Raw genomic sequence first — 20,323 nt, forward strand, 5'->3', positions numbered from 1 at the left:
CCCAGACATTTCGGCTCTCTATGCCTTTGCATCTCATATGGAGAGGATGATATTCTGCTTGCAGGACTGTTCTGTTACCTATGTAGAAAGCAAGAGCTTACTGCTTCTTAGAGGGCTTAGCACATGCAATCTTTTATTTCAAACCTCTAGATGCTATTGTGATATGAGTAAATAATGGAGAAGCCACGGCAGAGTCAGGAGAGCTTTCAGTCCCAAGAGTGATTGCCCTTTTAACTAAGAATAGTATGTTTTCATATTGGATTTCTTTCTTTTATGTGTGTGTTATTGTTGCTGCTGCTGAAAAAAAAATGATTTATTTCAATACATTTTCTCTTGTTTAAAAAACAGAAGCTTAACCCTTGCTCTTTCCAGAGTAAAAGTAACCCTACAGGGTATGTAATAAATATTTAAAATGGATAATTGAAGGGTGTCCTGGTTCCAGTTAGGACAGAGTTAAGTAGCTCATAGTAGCTGGTAGGGTGCTATGTTTTGGATTAGGATGAGAAGAGCGCTGATAACATGCTGATGTTTTAATTGTTGCAGAGCAGTGTTTACACCAGGCCAAGGACTTTTCGGCTTCTTGCTCTGTCCTGCCAGCGAGCAGGCTGGGGGTGCAGCAGGAGCTGGGAGGGGACAGACCCAGGACAGCTGACCCAAACTGGCCAAAGGGGTATTCCATACCATCTGACGTCATGCTAAACAATATATAGGGGTGGCTGGCCGGGGTGGGGGGGGCCGGCTGCTCGGGAATAGGCTGGGCATCGGTCAGCGGGTGGTGAGCAATTGCATTGTGCATCACTTGTTTTCTTACACATTATTATTGTTAATACTATTACCATTATCACTATTATTATTATTATTGTTATTATTATTTTCCTGTCTTAATAAACCGTCTTTATCTCAACTCACAGGCTTCACTTTCCCGTTTCTCTCCCCCCATCCCAGAGAGGGAGGGGGGAGGGTGAGCGAACGGCTGTGTGGTGTTTAGCTGCCAGCCGGGTTAAACCACAACAAAGGGGAAAGGAAAAAATCATGTCGCTGAGGGATAGCAAAAATTTTATTTCAGGGTAGTGACAGCTTCTGTTGTCTCTGCCATCAAATAACTCTGAACTCGGGAGAACTGCTGCATGCAAATGAAGTCAAATTAAATGTAGGTGTCCATATCAGGCACATCATCTTCATCAGAGTGGCAGATCAGTCCCCTCTGCACAGAGACCAGGCAGTGGATGCTGAGTGCTCTGCCCATTAAAGATGGTCCCTCAAGGACAAGGTGAAGGCTGGCTAATGGCACAGCAGGGAGAGCCCCAAGTTGCACCTTCCCTTGCTTTCTTCGTGTTGGAGCAGATTTCCTCCCTCGGTGCTGTCAGGCCAGTATGCTTCTCCATTACTGGAATTCATTTTATCCGTGTTTTAAATGGCAAGAGAGAGGAATTGTATGCTGATGAGCTGAGTAAGCTGTCACCATCCTACCAGCCAGCTCCCCTACACCTGTCTTGAAATCAAATGCTGGGCCAGAGCGCCTGATGCAGCACAGCAGCATGATGCCAGCCTGCTGGGATACGGAGAGCATCCTTCCAGAGCTGCTGGTTTCACCCCTTGGCAGGAGCTTGGCTGTGTTTTCCCTGTCTCACTTCAAGCCCCTGTCCAGGTACATTTGGGGGGCGTGGGGTGGGGGAAACTGAAGCATAAGTAATTCAAGAGTTTTATTTGCTTTTTGCTGAAAATTTGGCAGAGCGGGCAACTGGTCCTGGCTGTCCAAAACCATGCCAGCACTGCGACAGCAAGCAACCCTTATTTACCACAAGGATCCTTCTGGACTTGTTTGTGCTCTCCTAAGACCCATACCAATACATACCCTGCTGCATCCCCAGTTTCTCCACATGTTCTGAACTCCAGCTCTGCCAGAAATCCCACTGACTCCCTGTCATGGGGCATGACTTCACATCTTCCCTAAAGCTCAACGAGACAATAAAAAAGTACTTTGGGCAACAAAAGGCCATTGTTACCTGGAAGTGATTCCTCCCAGTGCAACTGAGTACAAAGTATGTGTTTGAATTACTTTTCTGATCTGGTAATGTGCAAGCCACTATCAAGATACAAGGTGATAGTATCAAAAAATATTGATTAATTAAAAAAAATAAATACCCTTGAAGAGGATCTTCTCAAATGTTACTAATTCAAACATCTTTTGTCTTCCAATTGTGCTGAAAAACATATCTAAATCTAAAACCATTTTTGATGTGTATGAATGGCAGAAAAAAAATGACTTTTACTAACAAGTGATTATGTAATATTAAAATACCGTTATCACATTTATCTGTTTACCAGCTGGAGTTCTAATTGAAATTTGTTCAGAACTCATAATAGCATTAGGTCATGTTATGCTTACAGCATTAAGCAATGATTACATCTGTGGCTTTTGTTTTTAATTAGCTTTTTCAGTTATCTGGGAGAGATAGAACCTTTCAAGATCGTAATTCACTTTTGATTACAATGGAAAGAGAAAAAACTGAGTCATCTTACAGAAAAGTGTGCGACTGTATAATTTACATCCCTGACTCTGAGGCTGTTAGATCTGACTGTATTTTGATTTCCTGTCACTCATCAGTTATGTTAATTGCTTTTTGATGGCAATGAGGTGCTGGCGTTTGCACATTCGGGGATCTAAAATGACTTTTTACAAAAGAGAGATGAGCGTGTATTGTGTCTTACTTTTTCAGTGGCAGGACAGAAGCAATGCTGCTAATGCAAAGTACTGAAAAACAGACACTTTGTACCAGCTGTGCAGCTGAATGTAGACAGAGTCGAATTTTAAAGAGGGCCTCAAAGGTAGCCATAGCTCTGAATCAGAAAAGTGTTTGAGCATGTGCCTCCATCGTTCATCCCAGCATACAGACGTACAATTACTCACCTGCTTTAGGTTAAATATCTTGCTGAGTCTCATCCTATGGAAAGGGCAAGCCTTTGCAAGCAAGCAGCCCACAGGGGGTACTTTATGTGTCCTCATCAGTGGGTGACACTAACTGCTCATTAGTAAAGAACTGACTCCAGCAGTTCCCCAGACTAGCACAAGTGCCCCTGCTGCCCTCTTTCTTCAAACCCTCGCTTAGCTTGCTGTAAATACCCATGCTTGGGAGAATGGATGAGTAACTCCATGAGCCAAGACGGGGAATAATCAGTTTTAATTCGCTGGAACAAGCAACTGCTGAGAGCCAGCAAACAGCCCAGCCCGTCCTTCTGCTGCTACTGCCAGCCTGGGGGCACCGCCAAGCAAAACTGCTACCTCCACACATGCTCATCATGCCGTGCCACACCGCTCCCCGGCCCCCAAGCAGCACCCAGGGACTGGAGAGAATCTGAACATGACCAGCCAGGGGAACTCGGCATCATTCGCCAGCCAAGTGCTCGTGAAAATAAATTAGATGGGGGAGGTAGGCTACAGCTGCAGGAAAACAGCAAGGTCGTTTATGTCTGACACACCTATGGAGGTGTGAGACACATGCAGGGGAGCTATAGTAAGGAGACAAGTCTGGTGTGCTTACATGATCGTAATTGGTATCCCTGGAGGAGTTAGAGAAATTGTAGAAATCATAGAAAATAGGTTCAGAAGGGGTCTCGAGATGTAGCATAATCCACCCCCCAGCTGAGACAAATCAAGGGGAGAATTGCCCAAAAGACACATTGGCTGTAATTCTCTTGTTCTGCTCAGTGCCAGAGGAGCTCAGCTGTTTTCCAATGTCCCATTGAAAAGAACAACTTTCTAAGAGGAAGTGTAGAAAATTCGGGGAGAGTAACTGAAACGATCAAAGGTCTAAAATCTGTATCATTTATTCAGTCACTGAAAATGATGATAACCAGTTAGTGCCACTTACAGGTGAAAAAAGGCCGGAGTTGAAAGTAGCTGACTTGATTTCCACCCCACACACACCAGAAAATTCTCCTCCCTCTCTTCATGCCTCACTTTGCCCAAATAGTTCCTCCTGTGTTGACCTGAGCCACAACTCCAAGGGTAAACGTTTTCCTTGTGAAAGTGTAGTGGACAATAAGATTCTACAGTCTTTATGCATCAAGCAACCACCTTAGCTAAGGTGCAGAAGGCACTGTATTTCCAGTCCAGTTTTGAGCCATTTCCCACTGGGACTCAATCCTGCCTCTTCTACTGCACCCTCAGTAAGTTTGCAGATGACACCAAGCTAAGTGCGTGTGTTGATCTGCTCGAGGGCAGGAAGGCTCTGCAGAAGGATCTGGATAGGCTGGAGCGATGGGCTGAGGTCAACTGTATGAGGTTCAACAAGGCCAAGTGCCGGGTCCTGCACCTGGGGCGCAACAACCCCAAGCAGAGCTACAGGCTGGGAGGTGAGTGGCTGGAAAGCTGCCTGGCCGAGAAGGACCTGGGAGTATTGGTGGATAGTCGGCTGAATATGAGCCAGCAGTGTGCCCAGGTGGCCAAGAAGGCCAACAGCATCCTGGCCTGCATAAGAAGCAGTGTGGCCAGCAGGTCTAGGGAAGTGATTGTGCCCCTGTACTCGGCTCTGGTGAGGCCGCACCTCGAGTACTGTGTTCAGTTTTGGGCCCCTCGCTACAGGAAGGACATGGACGTGCTCGAGCGAGTCCAGAGAAGGGCGACCAAGCTGGTGAGGGGTCTGGAGAACAAGTCTTACGAGGAGCGGCTGAGGGAGCTGGGGTTGTTCAGCCTGGAGAAGAGGAGGCTTAGGGGCGACCTTATCGCTCTCTACAGTTACCTTAAAGGAGGCTGTAAAGAGGTGGGGGTTGGTCTGTTCTCCTACGTGCCTGGTGACAGGACGAGGGGGAATGGGTGAAAGTTGCGACAGGGGAGTTTTAGGTTGGATGTTAGGAAGTACTTTACCGAAAGGGTTATTAAGCATTGGAACGGGCTGCCCAGGGAGGTGGTGGAGTCACCATCCCTGGAGGTCTTTAAAAGACGTTTAGATGTAGAGCTTAGCGATATGGTTTAGTGGAGTACTTAGTGTTAGGTCGGAGGTTGGACTCGATGATCTTGAGGTCTCTTCCAACCTAGAAATCTGTGATACTGTGATACTGTGATACTGCATAAGGCTCTGGGGAGACCTGATCATGGCCTTCAAATACATAAAGGGGCCCTACAAGATGGGGAGAGACCCTTCATCAGGGAGTGTAGTGATAGGGCAAGGGTTTAAGGACAGCTTTAAACTAAAAGAGGGTGGAGTTAGGTTAGATTTAAGGAAGAAATTCTTGACTCCAAGGGTGGTGAGGCACTGGCACAGGTTGCCCAGAGAAGCTATGGATGCCCCATCCCTGGAGGCCAGGGATGTTTGGACGAGGCCCTGGGCAACCTGGTCTGGTGGGAGGTGTCCCTGCCCATGGTAGGGAGTTGGAACTGGCTGATCTTTAAGGTCCCTTTCCAACCCGAGCCATTTTATCATTTTATGATTCTAACCCAGCTGCCCAAATGATGGCATTTAACAAAATTCCTTCTGGGACCCGAACAACCTTTTGCAGGCAAGATTTCAGCAAAGTGAGTGCACCGCCACAGAAAGTGCTGGCTCATTTGCTAAGTTCAGGTTAAAAAAAAAAAAATAAATAAATAAATAAAATCCAACCCAGTTTAAACATCAATGCAACACCATTAACGCAATGTAACAAAAATAACTCTGGCCTGAAGACTAAGGGATTTAAGTGAGACTAGAGCAGGCCTTTAATTACTTCCATTTTTACTCTTCAGCAGCCTCAATGAGATTAAAATAGTTCCTCCCTCCTCTTCCCAGTGTGTCAGTAGGACAGAGCCGTGCAGAGGACTCACGCGTGGTGCCTCCTCAGACACAACAATACCTCCGTTGGCTTCCCTCCCCTCCCACAGCAGGCATTCAGCATGGATCCATCCTACCACAGCCAAAACAAGAGGCACAACAGGTGGATTTCTTTTTTTGTCTCCATTCTGTCCCTCTTCTCCCTTCCTTTTTTTTTGAGAGGAGATGCAGATGGCAGAGTCGCTCCCTTTGCGGTGTGCGAGCGGCTAGATGCAAAAATTCCCCACAGCTTGTGCAATTTTCTGAGCTGCCTTCTGCTCACCTCCACCTCCTCATTTTCCTCTTTATCTGCTTTCCGTATTCTCCGTGCTGCCACCGGTCCTGTGGAAATGAACACATCAAAGCCATAAGTAGTCATTTTTTTCACTGCTCCCATGTCCTCTCTCCCCCCTCTTCCTTTAACATTAATATTAATAGCTACTGTACCTTTCTTCACTGTTGCTTTCTTCTTGATCCTCGAGGGAGTAAGCCTTTTCTTGGACTTTCTGCTACAGCGAATGCTTGTTTGAAAGGATGCTAGGGCATGCTGGGAAGCACAACGCTGGTGATGCCTGTGATACAATATTGGGCCAAGCAGCAAAGATATAAAATGCTATTGTACTCATTGGAGGAGTCAAGCGTGCTTTTATCCCTGCCACATATAGCTGGATATTTTTTTTCTTGTTTTTCTGGCAAAAATAGCTTTTTAATCAGTCCAAAATCTCTGAGAAATGGGAAAAAAGAACAACAAAATAAACAACAACAAAAACAAACCAAAATAAAGCAAACCCCAAAGAACACAAAGCTCTTTCCTATTCCCACCTTGATGCTTTTCCATAGGGCTGCTACCTGAGAAGCAAAGGAACAAGTGCTCTTTCACTCCTGTTGTCAAACCAAACGCGCTCACACACATAAATACACACCGCAGGGACACGCAGCACCCGCTCCCCCAGCACCGCGGTTATTTAAAGCCTGGGTTAACGAGCCTCAAGCCCTTCAAGGCTTGCAGCCCGCTGACGGTCCCTGGGGCGGCGAGCCGAGCGCCAAGCGCGTGCGTCAGCCCGGCATTTGTATTCTGCGGTGTGGCTGCAGGGCTGGAGCGCTAGGAAGAAATCCCCCAGGTTTGATTTCGCTTGCAGACGTGTAATGGAAGTACGGCAGCGCGGTGAGCGTGACGTTGCTGCTCCATGGGGGCCACCCGCAGCCCACGGGGAAGGTTGGTACTTAGGATCATGACGGTGTCCGAAAGGCAGCAGGTGAATTTCTTGATGTCATTGTCACAAGAAACAGGGACTGTGGAAGTAATCACATTCACTGTAAGCCTCACAGCGAGTTATTCCAAGCATGACTTGCGCCTGCGTGGATGTAAAGGTTATTATTTGCTCCCATCTTGACATTCAGGATCTGCTCCCTTTGCAAGCGAGGCTTTCTTTAATGTGCAGAGGCAGATGCAGGTCCAGGGCAGGAGGGGTTGGGGCACTCAGATGGGATTTTCCTTACCCTTTTATTGCAACACGTGCTATAGCTGGGCACAGCACCAAGGAATAGCCCCCCACCTCTTGTGCTCCCCCAGAGCTGCCGCCGTGAATTCAGTTGCTGTTACAGCCAGCAGTGGAAAAGGAACTGAGGGAGGTCAGGAGGTGGACTGGTGGCAGTTCCCAGGTTATGGCCCCATCCTGTCGTGTTTCCTCCACTCTTCAGCAAAGCCTAGTGAAGGGTGGTAGCTGCCCTTTGGTCTCAGTGTATCTGGGAAAACCTCCCCTACCCTAACCAGAAGGCTGCAGGACAGAAATATGCTGTGCTGGTGACACAGCTGTGACTCAGGATGAAAACTGGTAAGGGAGGATAAAACCAATACACTGAGCTATGGACGTAAGGAGAACACCAAGGACTCATGCAAAAGCCCCCTGCAATCAACAGGAGCTGCAGATTGAGAGACACAGGTCAGGCTCCTGTCAAAACCTTTCCAGAGATTATAAATCCTCACACAAGAAGAGCCGTGTGTCCTGCAGTGCCAATCTCAACCTCTTCGGCTCAAACCAGCAGCACCAAAACCTGCTGATGGTAGAACAGGAGATTGTTGCAGGAAACAGGAGGAGAGAGTCTCGGTGTATTTTTATCATTAGTGCTAACAAACAAAAGGAGGAGGGGGAGGATCTGTTTGCTTGTCATAAATAATCACCGGCTTGATGGTTTAAAGCGTATGCAGCAGCTGCACAACCTAATCGAGATGCCTCGTGTTTGCAAACATGCAACCTAAACAAAGTTCCAGGCAGTGATGCTGGGATGCTTTTGAGATCTCTGCGGGACGCCTAATAGGAAAATTCAAATGAGATCACATGCATTGCTGCTTGTCTGCGAGGTTCTCCCAAAGGTCTCCCTGCTCCCCCAGCTTATGAGCCTAATTAACCCTCTTCCAGGCTTGGAATTTTAAGTAATTACGGGGATGTGTGGCTTCCTTACCAGCATGTCAAAGTCTTCATGTCACACTCGCAGTGCTGGTATTTGCCTTGCACTTTGTTCAGTGTTGCAGGGGGTGGTCAGTTACTCACACAGGGAAAAATTCACCTGGGAGGCATCAATTTACAGACAGTGTTTGCACCAAGGGGGAGCAAAATTCCCCTTGGGAGCCCTGCAGGTTTTTGTAGCACTCTAGACCAGGAGGCTTCAAGTCTGTGTTGTCCTTAGATGTTTTAAGCTACTTCGCAGGCATTAACTATGCCCATTTCATACACACAACCCTACTCTAACCAGCTCCCCTGAGCTGCATGGATCGTGTGTGAGCTTTTCTGCATATTTAGCTGGCAAGGGACAGCCTGAGGAATCTACACTGCCCCCACAACTCTTTACACATTCCTCATTAGGCAGCCTGGATTGAAAGAAAAAAAAATAAAAATCTGTAACCTCGAAAATAAGAATCTAGGGGGAGCAAGGAGAGCTCCAGAATCTGACGGGAGCTTTAGTGCAGGCTGCTACAGAGGTTGTCCTCTCTGCACTTGTATTTCCGCTGCAGCATTGAATTCCTGGCCATGTTGTGACTTGGTGATGAGGGCACCTTCAGTCGCTCCACTGCTCTCAGACCAGATCCCACCCTGGCTTTTTCAGCCTGGCTTTTTCATAGGCTGCAGAAGCCACAGAGTTGGGTAGGAAGGACCCACAACCTTCATATCCTGCCTCCTGAGTGGGTGCTCTATCCACTAGGTCAGCAGGCAAAGTGGGCACAGAAGTGTTTTGAGTCTCCCAGATACGTGACCTTAGCTTAAGACTGTTTCAGGCTCTGAGTCCCAGGGCAGATAAGACCAGATGACAGTCTCACACACTCCTTTCTTAGTTTGCTTCTTGGCTGGCTAGGCGGACCCAGTGATTAGCACGTTAAATGTTGTAGATCCCATGGCTAAAAATCTATTTTTCCCAATGTTCTTTACACAGAGAATTGAGGAGCTACTTGGTAATGTACTGAATTTACATTAATTCTGCTGTACTGCCTTTAAAATAGAGTAATTCCCAGAGTCATGAGCCGACTTAGAGGAGCTGCAGTCTAAGCATCATCATAAAATACTGACATAAAGCATTGCCTGTCAAAACTTCCCCCTTTTCTAAGTATTTAGGTCCCCCATATACAGTTGGGCATGGTATCATTGTTTGTTTGAATGGGAATCCATAGATCCTAGAAATTCACTGCAATTGCTGCTAGAAAAAGGCACACAGAAGCCCTTCACTGTATTTCACACAGTGCTGCACCATGCAATCGCTGCAGTAGCCTTCATGATATCTATTTTGGTCTACCTCTACTTTGCATTTTGTTGTCCTGAATATTGAGACAGCAGCAGATTTTTGTATGGCCAGTAATGGATTGTTAAAAGAAGATAATCAAGTGTACTAGGTTTTCAAAATCTGGAATAATTTGAATTAAAAGAACATGTTTGAGCAAAATAAATAAATAAATGGCATGCCAGTTTCTTTTTAACAATTTTGGAGATCATGGCACAATTTTTGATGGTACACAAGCTAAGCAGATTCCTACAGATGAACACTGCAGCAATTTGCTATGTGTATATTAAGACAGTCTCTAGGAACATTTGGAGCTATTAAATTTTGACATCCAATCATAGCCACAAGTAGCTGTATTCTACATGGTTTTAAATATTTTCCAAGAAAATATTACTGTACATTATGCTTACAGCAGTTGATTAACCATTTATTTCAAGTACCTAATATGTGTCTTGTGTGTGTCCTACTGAATAAAGCATTTGCCTTAACTCAGGAGTCTGCATCCAGAAATCTTACCTAGCAGGTGACTTTCCTTTTCTCTGATTCAGTTTCTACAGATATAAAACAGGGATAATGATAATGACCTCCTTAGTAATGCCATTAGGGATTTACTAATAAGCTAATTATTATTGGGGAATAAAACTTTATGTGAGGAACCATTTATTAAAGCATCCCCATGGCTTATTCGCTCCATAAGCGATTTATGAATGGGGCCTTAGAGGGAAGGTCAATGAAAAGTGCTCCAGTGCCAAAACATAAAATATCAGAAGCTTGGGGCCACATCTCCAGCAAACAGGTGTGTATCAAAAAATAGATATGCACAAATGCTCAGTAGTTCTTTATCATTATGTCCCTCTTAGCCTTCCTCAGCAGGAGGAACTGGGGAGTATTTTGTCCCATTAGATGCAAAAATATGGGATTCTTCCTTGCTCAATACAATCACCAAATGAGTGTGAAACACTATGCCTACAGCTGTTTCTGCAGCATCACACACATCAGTTACAAGTGAAAGGACAAGCAGGAACAGTGCTTGGAGCAAAAGGATACTGGGTGAAGATGGAGAGAGCTCCCTCATATAGCCTGGAGCACATATGAAAGTATGAGTTTGAAAGATGCTAGATCATAGATTTCATCCATCTCTGTCATACAGCTAAAGATGAAGATCGAACTTCAGGACAGAATGAGTGGAACAGGAGGGAGAGATTAAATCAATTAAAGGTGGTCCAACTGGTGTGGGAGGGAGGGAATAAACCTTTAGTCAATGATAATGGTGAACAGTATACAAAATTTCATCTCTTATCCCACCTTACAGAGCTTCTGCATGGACAGTGTTATGTTTTTGGTTAGGAGAGAGTTAATTTTCTTCATAGAGGTTTGTATGATTCTGTGCTTTGGATTTAGGATGAGAGTAATGCTGATAACACACCGCTGTTTCAGTTGTTGCAGAGCAGCGCTCACCCAGAGCCAAGGACTTCCCAGCTCCTCGTGCTGCCCTGCCAGCGAGGGGCTGGGGGTGCCCCAAGAGCTGGAGGGGACACAGCCAGGACAGCTGGCCCCAAATGACCAGAGGGACATCCCACACCATGGGGATGCTCAGCAATGTCAGCCTGGGGAAAGAAGGAGGCAGGGGGGCGCTGGGAGTGGTGGCGTTTGTCTTCCCAAGGCACCGCTACGTGGTGAGCCCTGCTGTCCTGGGGGTGGCTGGCGCCTGCCTGCCGGTGGGACGGGGTGAAGGGATTCCTTGCTTTGCTGTGCTTTGCTTGTGCGTGTGGCTTTTGCTTTACCCAGTGAACTGTCTTTGTCTCATCCCATGAGTCCTCGCACTTTTTCATTTCCAATTCTCTCCCCCATCCCACCTGGGAAGAGCGAGCGAGCGGCTGGGTGGTGCCCAGCTGCCTGCCGGGGTTAAACCACTACATCAGTCTGAAATGTTACTAATGTATTTCTTATTCTTTTCCGTTCTGCCTAGGAACATCTTTCTCTATCGTCTCTCTTGTCACACATTCCCTTTTAAACCTCTGCAGATATCTTGGCTTGCCCAGCTGCAAAATTTGCTTGGACTGCAAAACTCTGAGATCTGACTGAGTGCCAAATGTGGCTTTTGGGCTCCTACCATATCCTCAAATGAGGTTTTTAATCATTTTTAATCCTAAAAATAGGAATTCATCACTGCAAATCACAACAAAGGTGTAGGCTGAAAAACATTTGAAGCCGTTTACCTCTACAGTTCAGCTTTGTGAACCGTCCAGAAAGGACTATAAAGAGTGTTTGGTCATGGGCTGTGATGACCAATGACACATGGATAGAGCAAAAAAGTAGAGAATGGAGGACAACTAGAAAGAGAATTGTGATGTGCCAGGGGTAATGACAACAGTAAATTGAATGCTTAGTCCCATGGCTAGGCAAGATGCCAGGGTACTGTAGGCCTGTTCTCAACCAAATATCTTGCTCAACTGTTGTCTACCTTTGACGATTTCATACCCTAGATGACACTACTGGGAGCCTATTACACATGTCTGTTAATGGCAGGTCTCCTTAGTATCATTCTAGGGACTTTCCCAAATAGTGGGTGCAGGCCAGATGAGGAAAGGAGTTACTGGGCAACAAATCATGCTGAAGTTCCCTCTTCTGTGCAAAAATAGAATCTTAAAAATAAAATAAAATCCTCTGTCTCTTCCCATGCATACAGTAATCTGTTCCTGTCCATTTAACGGCAACCATGGTCAAGGGCTTCAGCTGACAAAAATTACATGGCTGCAGCAATGAGTAAAGCAGGCCCAGTTCCAACCAGTATGGGATGTCGTCTCAAGTCATTCAGGCTAAAGATGGTTCCTACACAAGGCACAAGCTCTTGAAGTCACATAATTTATACAAGTACACAGGAAAGATGCTAGATCATAGGTTTCATCCATCTCTATCTTACAGCCAAAGTTCAGGATCAAACTTCATGTCAGAAGGACCAGAGGTAGAAAAAAAATCAAGTCAACGTTCCTGTGTATTAAATCAAGAAAACTTTCTTAGTTCATGTGGAATAAAAGCATATCAAAGGAAGAAGAAATCTGAGCCCTGTGAGGATCAGTCTGCACCTGGGGAGGTACCTCTCCCACAGTCTTGATCCTGGGCTTTCTCTTCATAGCCAGAAACATAATCTCAAAATCTGTGCACTGAATCTCCACCAAGTGAAAGCCATTCCACTGACCTGCAGGAATGATGAAGGTCTAGCACCAGTGGAAAGTGGCTGTGGCGAAACAACGATTAATTTCAAAGTTCACACGTATTGAAGAGAAACCGACACTCAGCCTTGCTGTAGAACATCAGCTTTTCAAAGCTCAGTGCTGTGAAGTGGTGAAGAGGGTCTAGCTTTCCACAGAGAGCATATGCTTCAATTTGTTCGAAGCCAAGCAATGCTTAGTGGCAAAGACACTTTGAAGAGGAGGTGGTTGGGCAGCGTCCGGCCAGGTTAGGTTTGCAGCCACTCGCTGGATAACTTTTTCCCAGTGAAGAAGAGAAGAGCTCTGCTTCCCCTTTCATTTACACCACTGTAAATAATGTGGACTGTGCAAGTCAGTGAAGAGCATCCAGCTTAGATGAGGGAAAAAACTAGTCCAGAGAGAGAGAAAATTTGTCATCCTGAAACTCTGCTCTGCAGGTGTTTCTGCTATTACAGATGCCTTGTACTGAGCCCCCAGTGGCATGTAATTTAAATCCAATTGGGCCTAAGTAAGAAGTGTTGTAAGAAGCACAACTGTCTCCATCCTCAGCTCACCGATACCATGAGGCCTCGCTGCATTATGTCAGGAGTCCCTGCAGCACTTGTGGTAAATGACTGGGGAGGAACACCTCATGCAAACTCACAAGACAAATTATATTAAAAAGTAAAAGTGAAAAAGCAAACAGCTCAACTGGGACTTGAAAAATAATAGCTGCAGCGTGTGCTTTTCACTGACAGCTTATGTTCTTATGCCTGAATGACTCCTGGAAATGCTAAGGGTCTGATCTGGCAAATCTCTCACGTGCAGCATCCCTGGGAGTTAGGGCCACTCTGTTCCCCCGACATCCTAACTGTGCTGTTCTCACTTGCTCTTTCCCACTGCATTCCTGCTTCTCTCTAACCATGGCAGGATGACAGACGTACCAACAACATATGTGGGCAAAACCCACCTGCCATTTTCTACCTAAGATTTGTGCTTACACAACACATTATAAATAAATAAATAAATAAAATCAAAGTGCAAATACTCCAGAGCTGTAAACCTGACTCAGGTTCCCATCCAAGGCCTATTTCTCTTGGGAGAACTGCATTCTGCACAGTGTAGTCTGGGAGCAGCAATTCAATGGTTTCTCCTTAAAGGTTTCCTGTCCTGGTGAAATTCCCTTTGGATAGCCATGGTCTTAGTCAGGAATTTCTTTGTCCATGCCTAGTTTTCTTATGCTGTGCTAACCATAGTAAAGCTGGGGCCTCGGGTCTCTGCTGAAAAACACATCATTAATAATATCAAACTCTCAAATGAGTTGCACGGGAAGCTGTGACACTTACAGCTTCCACAGCAGTGGGTGATTACGTTAGCAAGCTTTCAAGAACTGGCATCGTTTCTCTGGCAGGGGCCAGGCACAGGGGATACAAAGCATAACTCATTTGCTAATGCAACCCCAGGGTATGTTCTGGATCCCAATCTTCTGAAGGCTGCCATCCTTCTGTAAACAGAACCAAACAGGTAATCAAGTGTTGATCCATCTTATCACCAGACCTTCAAAAGAAATGTCTAAAACCATCAGCAAAGCCTCCATTCTCTCTCATTCCTCCCGCTTTATTTACTGCTTTCCACTGAGGAAGGGAGGGAAAAATCTAAACCCACATGGAGCCCTGTCCTGTGCAGACAGGTAGGGTTGGCAGCGTGCTTGTCCTAGCATCTTCCATACCGACCTGCCGCTGTGATGAAACCTTGCACCTCTGGTCCCTTTGGTCTTTATAACTATCTGTAGCCTAATTTCACTGGAGGTGTTGGGGGGGGGTATGATGTGGTACTGGTGAAAGGTCTGAGCCGAAGGTTCTTTGGCTCTTCCAAACTGAACAGCTATCACAGCTGTTTGCAGGTTTTTGGAAACTGTTCCCATTCTCCTTGTCCTCCAGTGACAGTTATCCTCACCCCTCAGTGTTTTTGGCTGGTGTTTGGGGAGAGTGAGTCTATTCCAGACCCCAACGTGCCCTACTTACCCCAGCTCCAGCCTTCCAGATGCATGTGTTTGCACTCAGCTCAATGCCGGAATTACCATCACCGTTAGCACTAGACAGACACTGATGTCTTCCCTATTCATCTTTGTGTGCTTACAAAATATCTCCCTGCACTTAAAACTAGATTTCCCAATCACTTCTTCTATTTAATGACCAGATCTCAAGACTTCTGTCTGTGCTGAGAACACATCCTGCACTAGTTTCAGAAGCACAGACACTGTTAGTTTCAGGGGGAGTCCTCTATGCTAACAAATGTACCAGCATCTAGCTGAAGGTGTTTAGTCTTCAGAAATTGCCTGCAGCAAGGTCCCCATTCTTTGTCCTTCCCATGATCCCTTCTCTGTGATGGAGAGAAGCTGGCTGGCCTCTCCCCATGGGATCCTGTTGCAGCTCCTCCAGTCAAGAACGCTTCTGCAAGAGAAGCTGGTCATGAAAGTCACCTTGTATATCCTCTGTCACTTCCTAACATGTACCTGAGAATTCTGCCTTGTACAAAATCCAAGGTCCTAATGAAACTTTAGGTTAAAACCATCAAGGATTTTTTTTTTTTTAATTTTTATTTTTTTTAAGCTGGTGACTAAGCATTCATCAGAAAATGAAATGATGCTGGGAGAAAGTGAGTGTAGGATCTACCCTTATTTTAAAATTCAATTAGCAGCGCAGCCATGATGAACAGCCCTGTGGTTATGTAGATTTAGTAAAGTCATTAAGATCTCAGATTACATGTGGTGCTATTTCCCCTTACTCTCCCTTTTGCTGCCCACAGCAATCCTGCCTGTTTTCAGCCTATCACAATACAAACGGAAACAAAATCACCAGGGGTTAAACAGCCCAAATTGGATTACAGTCACACTGTTCAGAAAACAGAGTATTGCTGGTAATTGCATTCCATTGAATAAATATCTCAACATTAGTTTACATCACATTAGTATTCTGACAATGATTATTCTCATTGTAATTTGCCTGTCCAAGAATAAGCGCAACACAGAGCTCAGAATCCAAACAATTGATGTGTTCTGAGTTTCGGTATTTGTTTTAAAGATTAAACTGCATCCTGGATGGGCATTAATAACATCTCAGATCAAAAAAATCCCAGACCTTCTTCTTTCAATATTACCAAAGAGTTATGAGCCAAATAACTCAAGGCCTAAACTTGTTCCTGCTGAAGTCAGGAGGAGTTCTGCCAATTTTTCTTGCTTCAGGACCCTCAAAATTCCTTTTATTTATGTCACAGTAGCCTCCTAAATTTGCTAGACCCAAAATATTTATGGACTGTCTGTGATGCCTCTTCTGGTATCAAATAACTCCAGTCTGAAATGGGGTTGGCATGTTTCAGGGGTAAATTCTACCCTGGATCACTTCACAGGTACTTTATTACAGCTACTTGGTACCAGCTTGTCTGAGTTGGAAGGGCCTATACCTCCCTTCCCACTGCCCAATCTGACTGTGATCGGTGACTGCAGTCTCCAAGCAGTTCACTGAGATTACCATCAACCACTTTGATTTTGTTCAGTGCCTGCTGTTCTTCATTTTCTCAGGGAAAAACACAATGCCCTGACAGGCAGACAAAAAGTATATAAAGCAATAAAGGTAAAGAGCAATTTAGCCAGACACTTCTGTAAACTTCATGGGGTCATGGGAAGCACATCTCAAATTTCTCAGTCTTTGTTTCTCCAGCTGACTTTGACATCTCTGATGTTGCCTGAAGGAGTTTCTAGACCTCCAACTCAGTGGGCCAGCTGCCTAGCAAACTAGAGCATCACCAGTGTTCACAGGCCAACAGGCTTTGGTGATGAGCTGAGAATATAGGAGAAGGTAGGGGGAAACAGTTAGATAGGATGACAGAGACAATTTCATTCCTTGCTGTCAGAATCACAGAATGCTTGAGGTCAGAAGGGACTGCAGGAGGCCATCTGGTCCAACCCCCCTGCTCAGACAGGGCCACCTGGAGCAGGTTGTGCCCAGGAACTCATCCAGTCAGACTCAAGAACAACCACACAACCCTACTGAGAATTTTTTTTTTTTTTCATGCAGCCCATAATCCTCCCCTGAAAGAAACAGCCAATGGCTGGTTATCTCGCGCTGGACATTGGTAGCAATTACTTCTTTTGCTTGCCATAGGTCCTGTAATTAAAAATTACCCAGAACTACACCATCCTCTTCTCTCAGCCACTGAACAGTAGCACAAGCTACAAATGACATGGGGATTCAATAGTACTGTATGATTGTCCCAAGTGCCTATCTATCTCATTTGTTACATCAGAATGTTCTAGGCTTGACATATCCCACATCAGAAACTATGATTTCCATGGTTTGCAGGAGAGTATCTTAGTGATGATGACTTCTTATGGCAGTACTTTGCACAGATAAAGTTTTGGGAAGAGATGTCACTTTTCTTGCTTAGAATAAATCAAATAAAGAATGTGAGGGCAAAGGAAGAGGGCATGACATGAAAGAACAGAGGTGAGTTTGACGATCAAGACTTGACTTAGCTGTACCTCTGTAAGTATAAGGTTGAGAAACTGGTCATTGTTTACAATCTGAACACAATATTTGAATAAGGCGATCAATAGTGGACAGCCACTGGGAGGCAAAACCTACCATGGCTGACATTTTCCAAAGAATGATGGGACCTCAGAGTCCAATTTCCACAGGCCTCCAGTCTATTACCTTGCTGATAAATGACTTCCATATGTAGCATTTGATGCTAAACATTGAGAACAATTCACGTTTCACTGCCAGCATCAAGTGCATGAGAGGGGAACAAAGCATGCTGGAAAAAAAACACTGTTAAGCAACTGTAAACAGGGAGCAGTATGGGACTGCATGAAGATGAAATACAGCAAGAAGTCCAGCACTTTAGCTCTTTTCCTGGCACCTGACACCATATACACCAAAGACAGAAAGTGGCTGTAGGCAGCGGTGACGTTATGAAAAAGTCAGGGGACAGAGTGCTACGCAATCATTCTCAGCAACATCTTAGTCTGGTGTCGCTGGTGGAAAGACCTTGCATAAATATTGCCATTTGTTTGAATCAGGCACAATATGAGAACATCAGAGAGTAAAGGTATGGAAAGAGGCATTACAGTAGGCTCCCTCCAGGCAGAGACACAATAGCCCTTTTGTATTACAGAAAAAGATTGTAGCATTTGGAGTCTGGTAGGTACATGAAGGACTGAGTGAGAGCAATAAGGTCAGCATGCTACTGGGGATGCTGCCTGAAGCATCACTGCTGCACCCCTGAGCTTTTCAGAATGCAAATATCCATTATTTATTGCATCTTTTGTTTGTAAGAATATCTCGAGTCCAAGCCAGGGACATGTATTTGAGGCTGGGGGAAATGAAGGTAGATCCTTTTTCCAGTCATGGTTCTAGCTTCTGCCAGGTCTCCAAAGAAAGCAAGCAGCACTACAACATTTGTGAACACTAGTAGAAGACTCCTCTCTTCATTTAAACAAAAGACTGTATATCCCTATAGAAGTAATTCCACCAATCTCCTTCAGCTGAAACCTTGCACAAGTCAGCCCAGTGATGAGATGGGAGCTGTGGTGATGCTTCCCAGAATGGGGGATAATACAGCACTAACTCACTCTGTTTTTTTAAAGGGGAGAGTTAATAACTTTGGTCAGGAATTTACAAAAATGAACTTAGGGCACTGACCCAAGACACAGCAATTTGGAAGCTGGAGGAGAGATAAACAGACCCTATTACACGGCAGCAGCATTTAACTATAGCGAGAATGCTGATACCGAACATCAGAGTCTTGGCTCAGTAGCTACAGATACCATAAAACCACCATGTGCTATTAGACACAATCTGTGATGTGTATATCATAATAAGGCTAGAACTACCACACCATGGTTACTGACTTCATTCACAAACTACATGCATGATCTTTCCAGGTCAAAACTAAGGTCATTGTCTAGCAACAGAATAAATAAATAAATAAATAAATAAATAAATAAATAAATAAATAAAATAATGCTGTTTTCCTGACAGGCATTCACAGTATTTCCAAGGCTGAGTTAATTAGTCAGATTTTATTTTACTGATGACATTAACCTTGGGGGGAAAAAAAAAAAAACAACACAGAAAAAAAGGAGAGAAAAAAATCCTGTTCCAGTAAAGCAAAACACATAAATCTGATCATGGTGCTTTTTTTCACTAGTATTCAAAAATAAATCACATTCTAAATTTCTACTGAAACACAATAGTTGTTTTTGCTTTATGCATTTAAAACACCCTAAAAAATAAATAAATATGTAAGCGGTAAGCACTGTTTTTTTTTTCTTTTGCATAAGAATTACAAATATAAAAATTTAGATCTGGCCCGTCCTTCCCCAAAGCCATTATTAAAATCACATGCAAAACTGATCCTACTGGAAGCACAAAGCACCTTCGCTCCACTTGGCTAAAGAAGGAGCAATAATCCATGTACTGGTCTCTGTTTGTAAGCCATTTCTAAGAAACAAATACCTTAATCTTAGCAACAACAGGACTTGGTATTTCCAACCAGGAGCTTTTAACAGAGAAACCTTTTTGGAAAAGTTAAAACCTCAGCAACCAACTTTTCAAAGCCTCTTGTGGAATGAATATGGGCTCTGCTTCAAGAAAGCTGCAAGAGCCCAGACATGCACGGCACTCAGCGACTTCATTCCAGTGCAGATGTCACCTAGTTGTCTTTCCTCACAAGCACTGAACACAACACTACCAAAGAGACTGTGTTCCTTGAGGTGCAAGATCTCACAACCTTGCTTATATGGCTAGCACCTTCATCTTATGATTCGGCTTAGATCAGTAAAGAATGGGAGCAACCTCTGGCCTTAAGCTATGAATTTATTTGGGATTTATAATGCACATCCTCCATAAGACCTGACACTGCAGTCATTTCAATTCCATATATTGGCTTGGCTTTCAGACTTTGGACCATCATTGCTAATACATCTGAATTTCTAATGGGGATGAACTTTCCTCATGAGAATTCATGAAGCACTTTCCCAGGGGAAGTGCGTCACTGCTCAAGTGTCACTGCTGTCACAGGGCAAGGACAAGGCTTCCTGGGTACCACTGCAAAGTAACTAAGAGGGTGGTGTTCACCACGGACAGTGCACACACAGTCTTACAAAGTACATAGAGCTGAGGGAGAAGTGGGGAAGCATTTTTGTAATGTGTCATCTATTCAGATGACCCAGTATATCTGCAAGGGTAAGACAACTTATTTTCTCAGGCATCCCCAAACAGAGAAATTTACAATTAGTAAAGCATTTCTTCCTTTGAAGTCCAGGAAGGTCAGAACTTAAGCATTTAGGGAAGAAGAGCATCAAGGTGTTTTACCTCTTCATGGAGTTTCAAACTGAACAGCAGATTTTACCTAGTTCTTACTGAATCAGACTCCAGGGGGAGTAAAAGGAAGCTGTAAATTGGATTGACTAGCTCGCATTATTAACAGAAAGATCTCCCATGTCCTGTGAGAATCACAGAACCATAGTTTGGGCTGGAAAGGACCTTCAGAGTTCATCTTGTTCAACCCCCT

The sequence above is a fragment of the Anser anser genome, assembly GCF_964211835.1.
Source record: "Anser anser genome assembly, chromosome: 2".
NCBI lineage: Eukaryota > Metazoa > Chordata > Aves > Anseriformes > Anatidae > Anser > Anser anser.